The sequence below is a fragment of the Mustela nivalis genome, assembly GCF_964662115.1.
Source record: "Mustela nivalis genome assembly, contig: HAP1_SCAFFOLD_275, whole genome shotgun sequence".
Taxonomy (NCBI): domain Eukaryota; kingdom Metazoa; phylum Chordata; class Mammalia; order Carnivora; family Mustelidae; genus Mustela; species Mustela nivalis.
The window spans coordinates 729,334-746,003 of NW_028136366.1; positions in this window are offsets into that span (position 1 = coordinate 729,334).

Below are 16,670 nucleotides of genomic sequence, written 5' to 3' on the forward strand. Positions count from 1 at the left end.
AAGAAGAGCAGCCGAATCCTCATTGGCTCTTCTCCTAGGGTGGGCTCTGCAGGGATGCTTTCTGATCTCACTGAGCGATAACTTGTCTCTGTGTCTCTGTCTCAGGATATTTTGCTTGAGTCTATGGCGTCACTCAGCTGATAAGGGCATTTCTGCAGTAGACAGAATGTCATTGTCAAATTCTAAATCTTGGGACTGGGATGGAGACCACCTTCTGGAGATTAAAGGTAAGTGAACATTCGCCCTCTTCTTTCCCGAATTGTTTCATTTGTGAAGGTGGCCGCCTGGTTCAAAATGTTAAAAATGTATTAATAGGTGACTGCCTCTCTCCCATGCCTGTCCCCAGCTACTTGTGCCTGCTGCCCCCGTCAGCCACGTACTTGATATCACCAGGTCCCTGGTGAAGAATGGGTGCCTGGCTTCTCATCCTTTGCTGTTATCAACAGGGCTCCTGATAAAAACCCTTATCGACGTGTCCTCTGCATGAGTGGAAGACCCTGCCAGTGGGACTGTGAGTTCTAGACCCCCGTGTCTGCTGTATTCACAATCACGAAGATTTTATTATCAGCGTGACAGTGTCTTCAGTACAGTTTAGAGATGTGCAAGGCTGGTGATAGTGATATGTACAAAGGCCTTTCATAGCTGCTCCCTGATTTCATCCCTCACCTGCTCGGTTAACGATCAAGAACAGTTTTATCTTCTCTCACAGGAAATGAGACGGGTCCGGTTAGTGGCAGAACCAGGACCGAATAGACTGCAGGTCCCACAAGTCCCGGTGCTTCCGTGTTTCTCTGTACAGAGCCTTGTGCTTGCTCAGGGAGGTCTTTGTGGTCCATCAGTCAGTGGTGCCTGTACCTCAGTGGCCATCGTGTGGCGGAAGGAGCTGGATCAGAATGCAGGGGCAGATCGTGTGCAGTAGGAACAGATGCCACTGGAGAAATGCCTCCTCTCAGCCCCACGTCCTTTCAAATTGGTCCTGAGGTTTGTGTTCTTCTTCATGTCATCTAGTTGGGTTGATCAGGAATACATCTGACATTTTCTTTTCTGGTCCAGGTACACTGAGTCTTAGGTACCCCTTCCAAGGATAAGGTTATCTGCCAGTAGTAAGGACGGCAAATAGCACAGGGTAGAACAGATTTAGTGGAGGTGTTTTGGATAAGTCCGAAGGGTTTTTTAAAAAACTCAAGTCCCCTTGAAACAAAAGAATGCCTGTTCCAACCATCTTCATGTTCATTCCCTGCTAGAGGGTAAAACTACTTGACACTTGACACTTGACAATGGCAAGGTCTCCAGTATCTTGTAGGTCTTCCTTAGCATAGGAAAGTTCTTTTGAAACCCTTCCCTCTCCTTACCTCCCCCACCTTTCAGGGGTGTATCAGTTCCCCCCACAACACTGATGCCACTCTTTCTGTGCACGGATCCTGTCCCCATGCTTTAATAAAACCACTGTTTTGCACCAAAGAGGTCTCCAGAACTCTTTCTCGACATCGGCTCTGGACCTCACCCCACCAAACATCACCTACATTCCAAACCTCTATGACTGCTCCCCTGTCTACCTGCCGTTTGGCATTATTTCTATCTTTTCCTACAAATGACGGCAAAGGAGGCACTGCTAGGCTTTAGGGGACAGGCATCAACTCTGGAACAGGATCAGTGCACACTAAGATCATGGAGTGGAGTAGCAACCAAATTAAACACAAAACAAAGCCACTAAGCGAAAAGTTATGGGGCAGGGACCCGCAAACCCTCAATTGCAAGTTTAGAAAATGAGAGGGGAAGGAAAAGCATTTTGGTACACGCACACCAGAAGAACTGTCACATGTGCTTTGGCCACACCTCACTCCCCATTTGACCCAGTCGTTGGGGGAAAAAACAAAAAACCAATAGCTGTGGAAGACTCACACTTGGGTATCTCATCCAGAATAAGCAGTCAGTAGGTCCAGTACAGACATCAGCCCTAAGGACCTTGAAAGCTGTGCCCCAGATAACTGGGCATATGACCATCACCTCCAGGAGCTCTCAAAACCACCAGTGAGTGATTCCTATTCTAACAGCCAGATGGTCTACAAACCCTGGTGTCTGCTGTCATTTCATAGTGGATATTATTTCCTGTCAGGCATAGAAGCCGAAACCAAAGAAACTTTGACAGGATTTGCATCCAAACCCAGAGGGAGAAAGGATTTTTTAAAAGCTCTTTAAAAAAATAAAAAGAAAAATAAACCTAAAAGTCGGCCCAAAGCGTTTCCACAGTTCTATCCTCCCAGAGGCCTGGGTTTGGAGGCAGCAACACCTCTACGGTCCCTCCATGGATAGCAGGAACTCTGGAGGCAGATCCTATGGGCCCGGACCTCCAATTACTTCTTTCTTGCAACTAGGCACTTGGAGGCTGAGGATCTGCAGAGGTAGGGTGCCCCCGAAAGGCAGAGAACACCTCCCCCAGAGCACAGCGTCCATGGGGCCTCAGGCATATCAGTGCCCAGAGTTTTCGCCCAGGGCAAACCCTGGTGTGGGGGGCAGGGGAAGGCTCAGGTGCAGTCCCCCCAAGGCGATGCTGGGCATGGCCAGGGCAAGGCGGTGGACACCCCCTGCAGGGGTCGTCTTGGAAAGGCCAATCCACCAAGTAGCTCTTCCCAAAGTCTGGCACCGGCCCAAGCTGGCCTCCTGTCTGGGGCTTGGCGCAGACCAAGACCAGGACCCCTTTTACCTGGTGCGTGGTAGTGGCAGGGGACGTGAGCTCACCACCTATGAGCCACCAGCCCTCCCGTTCTGGCTCCTGACCTCACCTGGCACAATCCCAGCCCGAATGGGCGTATTTACAGGCCAGGGTCTGGTTGGCCAGCTGCTTCACGCAGCAGAATTGCTTCTTCATCGTGGCGATGGGGTGGGCAGCGGGGCTCCCGTGGGGCAGCTGCCGTGCGGTTCCTAACCCTATCCCCCTGGACTAGCATCAGTCAGGACTGGCAAGGGGGGTGGAATCAGGCCTCTGCTGCTGCACACCTGCCACTCTGTGCAGGCGGAGGACCCGCGGACCAGGCGTATCCACCATTCTGCCCTACCACCTGCCTGGTCTAGGTGCATAGCTGCGGGAGGTGATAGAGGCGCAGCATGGGCAGTGGCCAGTGAACCGCCAGAGCAAATCATGACCAAGCTGTCCCTGCAGAACTGATGGGGCAAGGAGGGACAGAGCACTCTGGAGCCACTGGAGGCTGGAAATACACAAAGTCTCCATGAGGGCCATCCTCTGTGCGGATATAGACCTCTGGAAGTGCTCTGACGATCCTCTCTCCTAGCTGGATGGATGTATGTGACCCTGTAATTTACACCGGAATGAAAAATGTACTATTGGGTGGAAAGACCATACCACAGGACTTTGTGTATTGTGATCCCACTTAGGGGAAGTAGAGGGCCATGTGCATTTTCTGGGGGCAGGCACCTGGGTGCAGTCAGGCGCGATCATGCACTAGGGGCATACCCTGGAACGGCACCAAGGAGGAAAATGGGCCCAGGCCTGGGTGGGAAGTTGTGGGGATGAGCTGTGGGGACACGGACCCGGACCAGTGGCCAGAGGGCCTTGGCTGTTCTGAGCTACCTGACCAGCAGAGGCATGTGGGAGTGAGCGGCAGGAGGTGGGGTGGGGGTGTTGGAGGGGTGGGGGTGTAGGGAAGGGGCATGCAGACATTGCCTGGAAAGGTCTGTATGGTTAGGCACAAGGGAGCTCTGGAGAGGGGGGTGGGGGAGGGGCATGCAGGTGTTTCCTGGAAACCTCTGTAGGCTTTTGATTCTTAGCCTTCAGCAGCTTGGAGTTCTGGGACACTTGGCAGGGTAGTCCGACTGGGCTGGACGCTTTTGTACTGCAGACCAGGACAGTTGTATGGCTGTCAGATGTTCTCCTGGGCTGGTAGGCTGGGCTCTGGCCTAGGCCATTCCCTAGGGGCCGTGGACAGCAGCCAAACCTCTTTGACCAGGGACATCGATATTAAGAGATATGTGCTGGGGAAAGGGACTTTCCCTGGGGATGCCAGGGATTTGGCTGATGTCATCTTAACCCAGACACAGATCAGTAGACTCCTCCATGAGATTGAAACATTGGAGGCTGAAGTGACTCATTGGAAGAAGTTGTGCCAGTGTTCTACCCAGGGACCAAATACCATCAACACAGAAATACTGTGGAAACTGAAGAGCCACATCAGGGACCTAGAGCAGCGGCGGCAGCGGGAGCTGGACAAACATCAGCTGGAGGTGGCGGGGTTGCAAAACCCCCACCGGCAGAAGCTAGCAGACCTCACTGAACGGCACTGCCAACAACTTAGAGACTATCAACGAATGGATCGGCTCTCCAAAGAGAAGATTGGGAAACTCACTCAAATTATCCAGCAAAAGGATTTGGAAATTCAGGATCTTTCTAGGAAAATCTCTGGGGCTTCTCACTGCCAGAATGGGCACATGGAACAACTTCAGCGCCAATTGCAAGAGTGTACTTTGAAAAGCGAACAGGTCTTGGTGGTCCTAAATGAGAAGACGAGGGAGAATAGCAATCTGAAAAGGAACTATCACAGAATGACCAATCGACTTGCTGCCAAAGAAGAGGAACTCCAGATGAAGATGCAAGAGGAAAATCAAAAACTGTCCACTAGAATAGAAAGCAGTGACATAGAGGTGTTTAGAGAAATGATTTGGAATTTGTCACACATTATTCGAGAAAAAGACCTGGAAGTGGATGCATTAAGTCAAAAATGCCAGACTTTAATGACAATCCTGCAGACACCCAGCACTGGTAATACGGTTGGAGGAGTTTCTATTGATCAGTTCCAGCAGCTTGCACAGGAACGGGACACATTAAGACAGCAGGTGATGATCATGGAGGGGTGGAAAGAGCAGGTGCTGACCACGGTCCAAAATATGAAGCGTAAGTCATCCCAGCTTCAGAGAGATCTGCGACAACTCCAGGCATGGGCTTGTACCAACAGCGAGGTTTTGAAACTGCAGACGACCTCTCTTGACCAGATCCACACTTACCAAGGACATGAAATAAACTTACAAGAGCTAGAGAAGGAACTAGCACAACTTCAGCTCCGCATCAGGGAGCTCTGCAATGCCAAGGACCTCCTTTTAGGGAACCTTGACGCGATTTTCCTCCGGCCCTCCAGCGACTCTGCAGAGGCAGCCGACTCTCTGAAGGCTATGAAATCTGACCGAGTGAGTGAGTCTTCTCAGGTGCTCCGAGAAGAGGTAGAAGAGCTCAGAAAATCAGGGCAAGGAAAAGATAAAAAGATTGAAATCCTCCGGGAAGATCAGCAGAGAGGGATTGCTTCAGAGGCTGCTACGGGGGAAGGAGAAGGCAAGCCACAGGAACACAGTGATTCCGATTCCCACATGGAGCAGCAGAAGGAGAAACAGGCTGTTCTACAAGATTTCCCTCAGGCTCAGGACCTCCGAATCCCAGTAAAAAGTGAGGAACTGCTTTCTTTACAGGAGAAGCTCAGGGGCCAACTGAGTGAGAATGAGCTGCTGAGGCAGGCAGTCACCAGACTGAAGGAGAGGATAGCAGATTTTGAAATGGATGTGTGTCGGCAGAAAGAGGAAAATGCAAAGATGGTGGAAACATGTAGAGAAAAGGACATGGAAAAACAGGCCTTGCAAGAGACAAATCGGCTGCTTTAAAAGATGCAGAGGGAGGAGGAATCCCAGCCTGCCGTGATGAAAGAGAGGGCACTTTCTCTGGAGCAACTGCTGCGAGAGAAAGAACATGGCGAGAGCGGGGAATTGAACCGGCATATGGACGTCATTCAGTCAAAGCAGGAAAAGGCAGTTGTGGGTCAACAGGAGAGAGATGATGTCGTGTTGGCACAGAAACAGAAAGAAATGGAAACCTGTGCCCACCAGAAGGAGGGTCACCAGTTACATGAGAGAGAATTGCGCCTAATTCAGGAGCTGGAGAGAGGATGGCACCTCGCTGCAGAAGCCCACGATTCTCGTTGCCCGGAATGTTTGGCTTCAGAAGACCAAGTGGCTCAGATAAGAGAGGAAGTGACCATCCTGCAGGGAAAACTCGTTTTGTCTTCTGCTGCCATGGAAAAGGACAACCATAGAGCCAGTCTGCAGGTGGTGTTGCTGCGGGAGCAATTGCACACGGTCACCCAGCAGAAAGAGGAAGCTGCGCTCCGGCTTGCTGCCTCCCAGGAAGAGGGAAGGCACTATGATCGAAGGCTAGTGAACCTCAAGCTGGAACTCGCTGAATGGATGGAAAAGGCAGACACCCTAGAAGGAAAACTAAAGTCGTTACAGGGACGATGGCATCAAACAAATGCCAACTTGGAGGTGAAGTAGGACCAACTCCAAGAGTTCAAGAAACAGAATGAGGTCCAGCAGGAAATACTGGAGGACACACAGAAGAAACTCTTGACCTTAGTAAGTAAGGCTGAAGGAATGGTGGACAAAACCCTCCTAAGGAGACTCTTCGTGGGATCTTTCCAGGCAGCTGATGTGGAATGGCAAGAAGCGTTGAGGTTGATGGCAAGCACACTGGGGATCCAAGAAGACCAGCTGTGGCAGCTGCGTGGTCAAGAGCCTGCAGGTGTGCCCAGTGGGGTGACTGGGGAGCCTGGATCCAGAAGCGCCCCCAATGCACCTGGGAAGTCAAATCACCAAGCTGTGGCCAATTCTTTTTCAGGACTTTTTGTCCAGTTTCTACAAGTGGAATCTCATTCAGCTTCTCCATCACCAAACTCCTCTGCTCATGACATGAAACCCCCAGATTCAGGAGGAACAGGACAACTGCCTAAGAAACAAGGCCCATCATGACTGAATGCTACCCTGGGATCCACACCCGGAAAAAAAGATGTCAAGCCCCGAACCACAGCTGTGTCTCTTATTAACCCACCTGGACCAGACATGGATGGGTCGGAGCACCTTCTTCTACATGTTATCTCTGATTCTTTACCCAGATACACGCCCTATATACTGTCACCTGCCAAAAAGGTTGGAATGGCGGCCAAAGACCTCTCAAAGAAATAGATGATTGTCAAGCCAGAGACGAGACCATGCTTTGAAGATCCCAAGTCACTCTGTGTCTACCTTAACCCCAAATGCCCTTTTTCAAAGTGTAAACTATTTGCAGTTCTGCTTTCAGCTTAATAAACATAGTATTTTATGACTTAACAAAAAAAGGGATCATTTAATAACTGCAGAAATATTTACCAAAGTGAAAACAGTGGTGAATTCTTTTTCTTTTTTTAAGATTTTCTTTCTTTCTTTCTTTCTTTTTTTTTTGACAGAAATTGGGGGCACGCAAGCAAGGGGAGAAGCAGAGGGAGAGAGAGAAGTAGGTTCTCCACTGAGCAGGGGAACCTGTGACCTGATCCTAGGACCCCGGGATCATGACCAATAATGTCTGTAATGCTTTAAGGTTTTCACAAGGGTCAGGTGTCTTCGTATATCTGATCTAGGGAACACATCAACTCGTTTTAGTCTTCCAAATTTATCAAATAAATGAGTACACACTTCTTATATGGGAAACAAAGTGAATAGCATGAAAGTACAAGATGAATATAAGGTTATAAAAAAAAAAAAAGGCAAGTTTGCTTTTCCCAGGTAAGTCTCATTTCTCTTACCTTATTTTTTAGTTTCTATTTTTTCAAAATCATTTCCTTTTCTGTGGTATGCAAAAGGACTCTATAGGTAACCTGAGTCCTCTTGGGCCTTATATATATTCGTCTAGTTAAGAGTATTGTATTCTCTGACTTGTTTTATTTTTTTTCCCTCCAAATCACTCTGCCTTGGAGACCATTTGAAATGGGAATGAATCCCATCTTATTCTTTAAAAGAAAATCCAGCTGCTTATGGTTCTACCCTACATTATGCAAATAGCTCCCCTTGATTAGCATGTAAGCGGTTTTTACCTGGAATGTCCATGGTCAACTCCCTTGTTCATTTCTTCAAAAGCCCCTTCAAATCTTCCTTTGCCCTTCGAGGCGAATTGTTCCATTGCCCCTTGGAAAGGATCCATTCAGATTTCTTTAAGGACCTCATTCCATTTTCCATTCTGCTCTCTCTTCACCCTGCCAGATAGGGTCATTCCTTCCCTGCTTTCCTGTTGTCAGTGCTGTGATTCACCCACTGCTCTCTCAGACTGGTGCAGTAGACTCCCTAACAATCTTGCTGGTTCCACTCTTAGCCTCCCTTGAATCCATTCTGAACTCTGCTGTCAGGAAGAACTGAGATGAACATGTGATGTTGCTCCCCTGCTGTAATTACTGGAGGGTTTCCCCACTGCCTGGAGTTTGACCTTTAAGAGAGCATCCAAGCCCTTGCCTTTGCAGCCTCCCTTCCTCTTCATCGTTCACATAAAGGCTGCCCTTTAGCTCCAGGTGAATTCTTGCAAGCCCCAAATAGATTATTATCCAAATAACTTCAAGTCCATGAGCCTCCTCTTTGTGCCTTGACAAAGGTATAAGTGAGAAAGATTTCATCCTCATCTTCACCCGTTGGCGAAGGGAGGGATTCCAACCCTAAAGCTATGCAATTTCTGCATGCAATATAGCTGAGATCCAGCGTGATTTGTTACCGACCTATCCTCATGGCCCAGGGAAGGAGGACACACACATCATGCCGGGCCATGGGGGACATTGCACCTGGGAACAGAATGGACAAGGGCTGTGGGTGCAGACTATGTAGTAAGAGGAGAGTGAAGGTGAGCCCTGCTTCCTGCAGGAGGGAATGACTGGCTTGCTGGATCATTCCACAGGCTGTCAGGGAACTGGAACTTACTACTTGGGGAGGAACTGTATCTGGTACCTGTGCTTAGGAGGCCTTGTTGGCCAGAGGATCTGATCTCTGGGAGCAGAGTGGGAAGAGAACATGGAGTGAGGCCATTTGAGGCCATCTGAATCTTAATCAAACTCGGGCTTTCCATCACAGTGGACTCTGATATTTGGACATCCATTTCATCTGAGACCCTTAAGGCATAGGAAATGTGTTTCTCCAGGACGTGAAGCTGTCATGTGAGCAGGAGGGAGACGTGGTCATCAAAACCAAAATGTAATATCTTCCATAGATGTTCATGCAGTTGATCCCTGGGTGGCCAAGGGGTAGAAGGAAGAGCTGAAGTCCTCCAGCACCATGGAATCTGGCAATGCACTGTGGACAGAAGCCTCCACCTCCACCTGCAGGTAGGATAAGCAGACTTTGGCTTCAGCCTGTAGCAAGTAGGCCTTGGTGACTCTATTAAGCTGGTGGGGGTGCCATGACCCAGAGAATAATAGACAGCTGGATAGGAAGGCTCAGAGCCTGTGAGAGACTCTATTTCCAGGAGAGCCCAGTGCATGGCCAGCAACTGCTGCTTTCATGGTCTATAACCCAGGGCCAAGGAGGGCCGTTTCTTGCATTGGGATCCCATGGACAATTGACAGATAGCATGCGTGGTCCAGGGACTCCAGGAAGGAGAGAGGAGGCTGCTGAAGCCTTTTCTCCTGGGCAATAACAGGTGATTTTTTTAAAAAAAGATTTTATTTATGTGGTTAAGAGAGAGCTCTGGCTGGAAGAGGGTGTGGAAGGGAGAGGGAAAAGCAGGCTCCCCACCAAGCAGGGAACCCCCCTGCCAGGCTTGATGTCAGGATCCTGAGATCAGGACCTGAAACTAAGGCAGATGCTTCACCAACTGAGCCACCCCATCACCCTCAACAGGTCATTTCTACTTGCACATTTTTTACTTGCCTTTTGTTGAGGGGAGACTCTCCTGCCTTCGTTGTGAGCTCATGGACAAGTAACAGCCTAAATGTGCTTCTGTAAAATTTATAAACAAGGAATATGTGGCCTCAGAACCCAAAAAGGACTGAAAGATGTTCGACTTCTAAGTCCTTTTTTCTTTTTTAAAGATTTAATTTGTTAGTTGATAGAGCACGAGAGAGAGAGAAGAAAAGAAGGGGCTGGCAGGAGCAGAGGGCGAGGGAGAAGCACGCTTCCCGCTGACCAGGGAGCCTGATGCAGGGCTTGTTGCAGGACCCTGAGATCAGGACCTGAGCTGAAGGCAGACAATTAACTGACAGAGACAGCCAGGAATCCCTGCATTTGTACATCCTTAACAAGTTTGCCAAATAAATTTCCTCACAGTAGGATGTCTTTTTTTTTTTAAGATTTTATTTATTTATTTGTCACAGAGAGAGTAGCGAGAGCAAGCTCAGGCACACAGAGTGGCAGGCAGAGGCAGAGGGAGAAGGAGGCTCCCCGCCAAGCAAGGAGCCCAACGTGGGACTTGATCCCAGGACGCTGGGATCATGATGAAGGCAGCCACTCAACCAACTGAGCCACCCAGGCATCCCACAGTAGGATGTCTTAAATGTGATGTCACACCTATGGTCCTGGAGAAAGATGGGTGTAGTAAGTTCCTAACCACAAAGGTTGCCTATGATAGCAGAGCGGTTTGGATGCCCTTTGTATAACAAGGTATATCATGTGTCCTTCAAGGTTGAGGCACACATGCCTGTGAGGATGTTGAAATAGGCACTGATCAGAATATCTTGGCCAAATCTATCATAGCGAAGTATTCACCATCTTTAAATTGGTTGGGCTTCCTCATTATTTTTTTATTTTTTTAAAAAATTTATTTATTTATTTTGACAGAGAGAGATCACAAGTAGGAAGAGAGGAAGGGGGGGGAGTGGGGGAAGCAGGCTCCCCACTGAGCAGAGAGCCCAATGTGGGCCCGATCCCAGGACCCTGAGACCATGACTGGAGTTGAAGGCAGAGGCTTTAACCCACTGAGCCACCCAGGTGCCCCATCCCTCATGGTTTTTTAAATGACCTTATTTCTTTATTTTAAAGAGAGAGCAAGAGAGAGAGAGAGATAGCAAAGGAGCGGGGGTAGGGGGTGGTGGTGGGAAGGGAAGTGCAGAGGCAGAGAAAATCCCAACTGGACTCCACCCCGAGCATGTAGCTGGACATGGGACCCAATCCTATGACTCTGAGATCATGACCTGAGCCAAAAGCTTAACCTACTGAGCCCCCCAGGTGTCTCAGATGTTTTACGGGGACTGGGGTTTATTTTAACCAGGTATGGTAAGACAGGCAGATACACAAGTAACTCTCAGAATGGAAGAAGTGTTTCTGGACTCACAGATCCCATGAAAGGAGGTGCTGGGAGGCAATGGAGGGCTGCCCCGGGAAGCACCAGGCTTGGTCAGGAGAAAGAGGAAGTGAAGGGACAATAGGGGGAAGGCCCTTTATCATGGATTCCGTGGGAAGGGGCAAGGGAGTCTGGGTAAGCACGTTTAAGACTGCCTAGTTTGTGTCATCTCAGTGGGTTCTGGGACACAGTGGTGTCTGGAGTAGTCTGTCCTTACCCCTGGGGTGATCAGGGCAGGGCATAGTGGCCCAGAGTGTAAGAGTTTCTTAAAAGAGGTGGTTGGGGGTAAAGCCTCTGATTTGGTTGCTTTACCTGTGAAAGGTTTGCTGGCAGGCAAGCTGCTGACCATCTCTTGGAATTCAGTAAGCCTGCCAAGGACGGTCCCTCCAAAGTCAGCAAGGCCTGAGATGTCAAAGCATTAAATACAGAGGATAGAAAATATGGTTATTATATTTGCTATAAACAGGATTTGAGCCCTCGTAATAAGTCCATTAAGGTTAGGCAACCAGTGCCTTCTAGCAACATTAAAGTTCACTCAGAACCTATGATGTAGAGGCACAAAAGCCAGTCGGCCTCCTTTTATTTTTGCCAATTAAATTATTTCAGTAAATTTTGGATTTCTTTTTTTTCAAAGATTTTATTTATTTATTGGAGAGAGAGAGAGAGAGCACGCAAGTATGTATGATAGAGCAGGCCTCAGGGGGAGAAGCAGGGAGAGGTAGAGGGAGAAGCAGAGTGACTCTTGCCGAGCAGGGAGCTTGATATGCGGCTCTATCCCAGGATCCTGGAATCAAGACCCAAGCTAAAGTCATTGACTAACCATGTGAGCCACCCAGGTGCCCCTGTAAATTTCGGATTTACAGGTCGGTCAAATTTTGGACCTATGTTGAATTAGGGCAGGTGGGCGGTGGGTTCTGCCTCCTGTATTCAGATTTCTCTCTTCCACTCCTCCTATGCTTGGGTCTGTTTCTTCCTGGAAGAAGAAACCCCTGTGGGGTGGGGGAATATCTCATTACCCTGCTGCTCTTTCCTGGTTTTTTTTTTCCAGAGTGTCCCAAATCAGCATCATCAGCCTTGGAGCTTCCGTTGTGGCAATGGTTGTATGGTTTCAAGTCTCCTGGTGTAAGTCAAGTGGGAATTGATCCCCTCACTGTACCACAGGGGTCCCCTGTATGTTTCCCCCATAATACTGAGGATCAGGATCCTGTGCCAAACAGATTAGGCAATGGGGTGGTCAGTGGAAAGGCCCAAGACCCACAGCCTAGTCGTTGATGAAGTAAAACCATCTTCTGCTACAGCCCTACCTTCTCTCATTATAGACTGTTTCCCTTCCCCCCTTCTGCCTCTGGCTCAGGTCATGATCTCAGAGTCCTGGGATGGAGCCCCACATTGGGCTCTCCCCTCAGCAGGGAGCCAGCTTCCTCCTCTCTATCTGCCTGCCTCTCTGCCTACTTATAATCTCTGTCTGTCAGGTAAGTAAATAAAATCTTCAAAAAAATATTTTTTAAAAAAAGCACAGAGCAGAACAAAGAACCCAGGAATAGTCCCCACAAATAAGCCCAACTGTGTTTTGAAAAGGGCACTAAAGCAACTCCAGTGGGAGAAAGCTGGGTTTGTACTCTCTACAGCCTTCTAAAGCTTGTGGAAGTCAGAGAGGCCAAACTCAGAAATAGCAGCAGCAGAGAAGAATGATGGTGGTGTGACCCAGGCCCTACCAGGTGGGAATGGGGAAGGAGAGAGATTGGGTGACCTGGCTTGTGTGGGCGGGGTCCAAAGAGCTTTCCAGTGATGCTTTCCAAAGGCCTTAGGGAGATGGGAAACTGTCTAATCAGCATGTGGGCACAGGCGCCAATGAGGGGGAGGATTGTTAGGATAGCTGACAGGGGGCGGGTCAACAAGATGCCTCTTCTGAGTGCTGGGTGACCAGCTCCCATTTTCCAGCCTTATGTGAGGCTTGTTTCTTGCCTGGCATCTCCAGATCGCGCTTCCTTGCCCCAGTGGGTGCAGAACCTCCAGATCATGGCCACTGTCCTGAGGACGCTCTTTTTTACCTCCTGTACTTCCTCTTCAAGGTCGACGCAGAGGATGACAGATTGAGCGGCTACTGGGAAGATGCTTCTCTGTGCAGAGGTACCTTGGGGGGCTGGGGCCTTGCTGGGAGGCAGCCTGTGTCTCAGGAATACACTGGATTGACAAAAGGTATCTGTCAGCTCCTGCGCCCCTTGTTTCCCATCTGTGAGGAGCCCAGAGCAGGGCTTCATTTATGGACCTGCTAATTATCTCAAGTGTGTTGTGAGAAAGGAGGAGTGGGAATGCGGCCTGAACCAGGCACATGGACATTCGGCCTTCTTGGGGCTAAAGTCCTTGTAAAAACCCGACATGAAGCGAGTAAGTTGTAGTTTTGATGAGGGAGAAGTTTCGGTTCTCCCTCTTGAATAGTTACATTCCACTAGGGGTTGTCAGGATCTCCACTGTGCACCTGAGATAGGGCCAAATAGGGGTGTGTGTGTGAGTATGAGTGTGTGTGTGTGTGTGTGTGTGTGTGTGTGTGTGTAGGGGGAATGGCCTTTTGAATGGGTGGTGGGCCTTCAGTGACTGGAAAGCATGATCAGTAGAACTGACAGGATGTGTGAGGGACTCACCAACTGGTTGGAAAAGACAGGAAGGACATAATGATCCATGAAATTCATCATTACTGTTTTGCATTGAGTGCTGAAAATACAGCATGCATTAGTTTATCCTTTACTGAGTAGTGTTGAAGCTGAGACCAGAAGGCTAAGAAATAAAAGGCAGATGTGGGAAGGTGTTCAGTGAGAGCAGGGAAGGATGTGTACTGTTACAGGAACTGAGAGAATGTCCTTGAATCTCGGGCCACATGGGGACTGTAGGGTGGGGAAAACCAAGGTTTGGGGTGAGGACTTGGACTTTTTGTAGGTTCTTGGAGACTAATCATAGTGATTTAAAACATGATGCCCAGGCCCAAGCTGATCCTAGCTCTGCCTCTTAGGAGCTGTGTTACTCTACCATTGTAGGTCTCAGTTTCCTGAAGGAAGAAATGGGGGTGATAATAATCCAACTTCATAGAATATTGTAAAGATGAAATGATATTTAACATTAATAAAACACTCAGAGCCATGTCTGACATGTAATAGGTGTCGGTAGTTGATTCAAGAAATAAATAGGGGCACCTGGGGACTCAGTGGGTTATAGCCCTGCCTTTGTCTCAGGTCATGATCCCAGGGTCCTGGGATCCAGCTTCACATTGGGCTCTCTGCCAACAAGAGTTTGGATCCCAGGACCCTGAGATAGGACCTGAGCTGAAACCAAGAGTCGGATGCTTTGCCAAACTGAGCCACCCAGGCACCCTTACAGGGCCTGTTGCCTTAGGAAAATAAATTGCAAGGGTAAAGAAAGAGGAGGTAGAAAGTGCGGCCTGTAATTAAAAGAAGCTTGAGAGACTTGTTAACCAATTGCAAGGTATGGGTCTTATCCTCACTCAGGATTTAACAAATACAGAGAGTCAAAATATTTATGACATAATCAGCTAAATGTCTTATTTTCCCCAAGATTTTACTTATTTAGACAGAGATCACAAGTAGGCAGGGGCAAGGCAGAGAGAGAGGAGGAAGCAGGTGCCCTGCTGTGCAGGGAGCCCAATGCGGGGCTCGATCCCAGGACCCTGGGATCATGACATGAGCCGAAGGCACAGGCTTTAACCCACTGAGCCACCCAGGCGCCCCAATCTGCTAAATTTGAACTGTGACATTACATGTCATGATATTGCAAAATTATTTTGAAATGTTTAAAGAGTGAGTATAATTTTGCGGGCATATCTATGTGTCTGTCCATTTAGGGCAGTTTTGCTCCCTAGATGTTTTGCAAAGTCTAGGTCATATTCGGTGGTCATAAGCACAAGTAAGGATGAGGCTCTCTGCACCTCATGTATGGAGACCAGGGGTGCTGCTAAGCTTCGGAGTATACTCAGGACAGCGCCCTCAGCAAAGAATGATGGGGCCCAAGAAGTGGGTCATGCCAAGGTTGTGTAAGCCTGTTCTGGAGACAGGTGTTGACGTAGCCATGGGTTCAATGATAGGATGAAGTTAGTTGTTTCAAAATGTTATGGGGGCTGTGGGGATGGGCTGTGACCTGAGAATTATTTAAGATAATGATGGGAGTTCCTTATACCATTCTCTGTATTTGGGTGTGTGTATATGTATCTATCTGTATGTTTATATCATGTGTGTGTGCAGTATGTGTGTATATTATATGCAATTGTATATTTCCATAACAAAAGCTCCCAAGCATGCTAGGGGTGATGTAGAGTCTGTGTTCACGTGGCATCTGGTGCCAGCACGTGGGGAGGGTGGACAAGCTGAGACAGGATTTCGCAGGAGCGGCAGCAGTGGCGTCCTTAGCAGGCTTGGTCTGCAGTGGAATGTTGGTGGTGTCTGGCTGTCGAGCTTCCCTTTATCCCTGTTGTTTTTTTCATTTATTTGTCTTGTTCTTTGGCCTTCCTAATAGCCTTCCAATAAATTCTTTTTCTGTTAAATTTAGTCAGAACCAGTTTCTGTGAAGCAAGAATTCTGACTTACACAAAAAAAGGGTGAAGCTGATGTATAGAGAAAAGGTGGGAGGAGAGAGAGAAATTAGGAGAAACAGATATATAAAAATATATGTCATTTATATATCTAACAACTAAAATTTACAGAGTGTATATATATATATATATATATATATATATATATATATATATATAGATGTAGATAGATAGATTTATCTATATGCACATACATATGTATATAATATTTGAGAGAAAGAGAATCTCATGGTTTCTGTTTTTCTTGTTCTTAACTTCTATCCCTCTCAAGACCACAGTTTAATTCTAATCCAGGGATATTATGAGATAGCCCCATTTTTTTAATATAAGAAACTCTCATTTCTACTTCAATAAATGCAAGTGATCTTCTGTCACCTACAACCCACAGAAGCTCAGCATAGTTTAGATGGTGATGTGCTCACCTAACCACCTTGTTGCTATACTTGCTTTTGCTCACTGCTGTGCAGAGGTTCCACAAATGTCTGTTTCATGGGCACACGATTGTCATTTGGCTCCAGACAAGGAATGAATGTGCTGTTCATGGCAGCAGAGGCACTCTGGTCTTCTTGGCCTTTCCAATAATCATTGTAAGTGGACACACTTATTGAGACTTTATTCTGTCAATTGTGCCTGTCTTTCATAAGTTTTGCCAGTAAGCCTCAGTGTCTTTGAACACCCCTGACTGTAGGGTCCTCAATCCTTGGGTTTGTGAGGCACAAGGAATGAATGAATCCAGCGGGGTCCCTTGAGAGACAGCCTGCCGGCCTCTCCTGGTGGGTCCTATACCGACAGACAAAGGCCATTGCAACTTCATTGAGGAAGGTGGCATATAATGTGAAAGAGTGTACAGGGAGGATAGCCTGCATTTTCCGAGAACAGGCTTTGAGTCAAATAGCCTTAGACTATCACCCTATTTCTACCCTGTGCTCCTGTGCTTCCTTAGGCATGTTTTTT